A 4,270-nucleotide genomic window follows, 5' to 3' on the forward strand; every position below is an offset into this window, starting at 1 on the left:
TTTGTAAAAAAAAAAAAAAAAAAAAAAAAAATAACTTCATAGAGCACTTCTCCATGAAGTGAGCTCATTTCTCCACTTGTGAGCTCATCAAAGTTATCATACACTGGCATCATGAATTTTGGTGCATTTATTTTTTAAGTATGTGATAGAGGTTTCATTTAGCAGACATCTTGAAGTGGTATTTGCATGCAAGCTTTTCTGCAACTTCACGAGTTGTCAGAGGGTTATACAAGAATGTGATGGACAAAAAAACCCCCAAATTAACTACTGCCAAACTTCTTCAGATTTTCCTAGTAGCATCAAATTTGTTCATAATTAATGGCTGTTTGAAGCTAGCAAAGTTTCAGCTTTCCTTTTCCAGTCTGAAGGTGTGGATGGGCTTTTATTAATAATTTCAGGCAGTGTTTGAATGAATCTTCTTGTAAATTTCTTAATATTACAACCGCTTGTATGAGTAAGATGTACTACTGCAAAAACCTGTGTATATTTGAAATCCACATTTAACTTGAACACAGTGGATGGGATAAAGGAATTGGTGAAGTCAATGCAAGTTCCTGCATTGGCTAAACAACAGAGGCTCAAAAGGAGAGAGACAGACTTAAGTATGTTACCTTGATGACAAGAGAGAGTTCTCTTAATGTGAAGCTATTAATAGGATTGCAGCTTTCAATTGGACCTCCACCTAAATAACAAAACATTTCACTTTGAGGGATGTTTTCTTTCAAGTGCAAATGAATTTGATTACTGTGCTACCGGATTGCACACAATGAGATTATACCCATAAATTAGCCTTTGTAAATTGTTCCTTGTTGTAATAAAAACATTATACTTATGTGGTGCAATATCAGAACATCTACAGAAATCTACCTCTGTACAGGAAAGGAGTCCAGAAATTGTGGGAAGACCTATGTATAGCCGAAACTTTAATAAATGTCTGCTAAAGAAAGATGGTGGTGTTGCATGAAATTTCTGAACAGATTACTTTTAGAAGCAACATCCAGCTCCTTTGGCCAAATTTTTTTTTCTTTATCTGTCATGATTTCCTCAAAAAACTTCAGAATTATCTTGTAATAATGTGGACTTGTTCTGTTTGTATAGGCATATTTCTATGTATATATGGTTTATAGCTTGATGGCATGTTTAAATTATATTGCTTCAGTTCTTTGTATAGTATGCTTATTTTTTTATGTGCATATACTAGATGAAATGGTACAAAAAAATTGTTTGCTTTTCTGATGACATCTTCGCTAAACTACATGAGAGCTGCCTTGCTATTCTGAAAGGATACCCTTGAAGTGTTTGTACAACTTCAGAAATACCCATCTTCTGTAGGTGGCATTGCTGTACATGTTCTCTTCTGCCATTATGCTTGCCTGTTGCGCTGAAGAGCCTCACTTCCCATGCTGGTGGGATACCCTAGGAACGGGCCAGTAGGTGAAATAAATCTGTCTACAGTATACTGTGCTGTGTTCCCACTACAAGGGAAATGGGTGGCTCAGTGCATAAAATAAACTTTTTCAGTTGAATCCACCATTTCTTCCATTTACTCAAGTGTTTTAACCTATTGAGATAGTAGCAATGTAAAAATCTAGTAGAGTATTTGTCTGCCACAGTAATCCTTTTAAAAATAAGGAAGGCATCTAACTGGGCAGCTTTTAGTGGTTAGGTGGAATGTATGTATTGTAACTAGTGACTTACAGTGACTGATACTTGTCTTTTTTTGTCAGCTTTTGTTTTTATAAGACTTTTTGGAGTAAAACCCATTTTAAGTTTTTAAAGCCCTTTTCTTTAAAGTGCCAGTTTAAAGAAAAAAAGTTTTTTCCCTTAACTGTAACAAGTCTTTCCCCTTCCACACTGTTTCACTGAAATTTTAACATATATCAGAAATCCTTGTTGCAACTTCATATACAGTGAAATAATTGCCCAAGATTTGATTCTGGCTTTTAAGTCTACAGTTGGGAAGTCTGTCATTGTTGAGAATGTGTGCTTCTAGCCACACTTTCTGGAACTACAGCATTGTTTAGTTCCCTGATATGATTTTGGCAACTAAAAAATTTCATTGCTACTGCCTTTTCAGCAATGGGAAATGTTCCTAGTGTGGTCACAGCCATAGTGCTTTACTTCTCAGTTGAATGTTGTGCTGAGACAATCCTGTCTCTAGATGATTTTTAGAAAAGACTAAATTGGAGGGATTGTGGGAAGGTAGCTGGAAATGTTAAATTAATTTGGAAACCATCTTGGGGTATTATTGACTTGAGCGTATCAAATGCTTGATACCTTGGGCTACAGTATTTTATTCTGAGACTGCTACAACAAGGGATACATATTGTGAAGTACTTTGCTATGCCTTCTCCAGTAAGTTTGCCTCAGCCACTGCACCTTGTGTTTGTCCACTACAGTTAATGAACATGGACAGACGTGGGCTATACCATCGCTTAGAATAATGGATGTATCTGTATGCAGCAGTCTCAACTGGATTATATTTGGACAATGTTCAGTTACCTAAATTTTGGTGCTTTGTATTCAAATGGAGCATGACCATGTCCTAAATAAATCTTGATACTGAACTATATGCTGATTCTGTCTCATTCCATATAAAAGCTTAACTCTTTAAGTACACTTTGTTTTAACATATGTGCCTGTCTGGTGAATTTAGCATGAGTACTTACTTAGTCTGTTAGAGTAATACCTTATCAGCTATTTTAGGAGTATTCTGGATTACAGCTACACTTCAGACTGCGATAAATGGAAGGATACTGCTGGATAGCAGGAGGAAATGGTAATTTGCTCTCTAGAACTGTAAAATAATATATTGTTGCAAGTCAGACAAGTATGTAGTTGCTTTAAAGCTCTCTTGCCTGGGAAGAAAGGTGTTTCTGGATGAAGCCAATCTATGGGAGTTCACTAGTTATGCTGAAGTTTAGTATATACAGTTATTTTAAAACACTGGTGCACAAGAAACAGAAAAGAATACTTGTTTGTGTGTGGCCTGATACTTAAAAACACAGTTGGGGAAAGGATGAAAATTAGCCCCAACACAGAAGAGGGGGATATTTTTTTCATTAGTAGGTTGTGCAAACATTGTCATAAATGCCCTTGAGAAGTTAGGACCTGAACTTCCACCAAATAATAACTAGACCTGAAGGTGATCTGCATGTTTTTCAAGGGACAGTAAAGAGTTGTTACCTGGCCAGAGGAAAAGGAGGAGCAGCTGATCTTGAGCTTGAGACAGAACAGAGATGTTCTTGTTGCTGTGTAAATAAATGAGTAGTAAGGACACTTTTTGAGGAAGGGTGCCAAGATGTTAAGATGTCCTTAGCTATTCTTGAAATGAGAAATAAATAATGAGGACTTGTGTCAGCAAAGCAGAGGTAATATCCATTTAAATTGTGCAGAGTTCAATCTGAGATTACTCTGAATTTGTTGCAGTGTTGTACTCAGATTATACTCTGAAAGGCTGCATTTCTGTCCCTATCTTCCAAGTGAATAGTTGGGTGCACCTGAAAACTAATGGCCAAATTCTGCACGTTTATCTACTGAAAGATTTTCCTAAGTGTGAATGACTTTTTTTTTTTTTCCCTCAGAAAAGACTTTAGATAGATACAAACCAATAGTAAAATGTAATGAAAGACTTAATTAAATTCTGGTAAGAACTATTTAAAATTTTAAAGTCATCTTTGCTCTTTGTGACAAATTTATAGCTGTTCATTCAGGCTAAGAAAATCGGGAGTAGCATGCCACATGGTTTGGGTGAAAGAAAAACTTTTGCTGTTCACCTCCTCCAGTTTTACCCCCGTTTTGGTCTGTATCCTGCTGTGCAGCGGACGTTGCAGTTTGTTTTTTCCTGTTGGGGATCACTGTACCGTGCAGAACTCCGTGCCTTTATTTACCTCTTCTATAGGCGCGCAAGTACACCCCACCGCAGCCGGGGACGAGGAAAAAGCGAGAGCCGTGCTGTAGGTTCTACCGAGATTTGAACTCGGATCGCTGGATTCAAAGTCCAGAGTGCTAACCATTACACCATAGAACCGGATGGTGGCACTCGCCTCCGCGAGGCCGGAGAATAAATCTATAGTTAAAAAAAACCCGCGCCTCCATAGGCCTTTCTCCTATTCGGCTTAAATGACAGGCCAGGAGCTTAATGCAACCTAAAGATTCAAGTTTATTGTGCCTCTCTGCAATATTCGTTGTCTTGACGGTATAACGACTGCAAAGATGCAGCGTCAGGAAGCAAACACCAACGGTAACGGTAGGAGAACATCTTTCAGGG

At 37.6% G+C, this 4,270-nt stretch overlaps 1 non-coding gene across 1 annotated transcript; it reads right to left on the bottom strand.

Annotated features, from left to right (window-relative positions):
* Nucleotides 1-3,958: 3,958 nt before the first annotated feature.
* TRNAQ-UUG lies at nt 3,959-4,030 on the bottom strand. Its single transcript has one exon. It is a non-coding gene; the product is annotated as a tRNA-Gln (tRNA).
* Between the last annotated feature and the right edge of the window lie 240 nt (nt 4,031-4,270).

Source organism: Charadrius vociferus, unplaced genomic scaffold (genome assembly GCF_000708025.1).
Source record: "Charadrius vociferus isolate BGI_N301 unplaced genomic scaffold, ASM70802v2 scaffold281, whole genome shotgun sequence".
NCBI classification, from domain to species: domain Eukaryota; kingdom Metazoa; phylum Chordata; class Aves; order Charadriiformes; family Charadriidae; genus Charadrius; species Charadrius vociferus.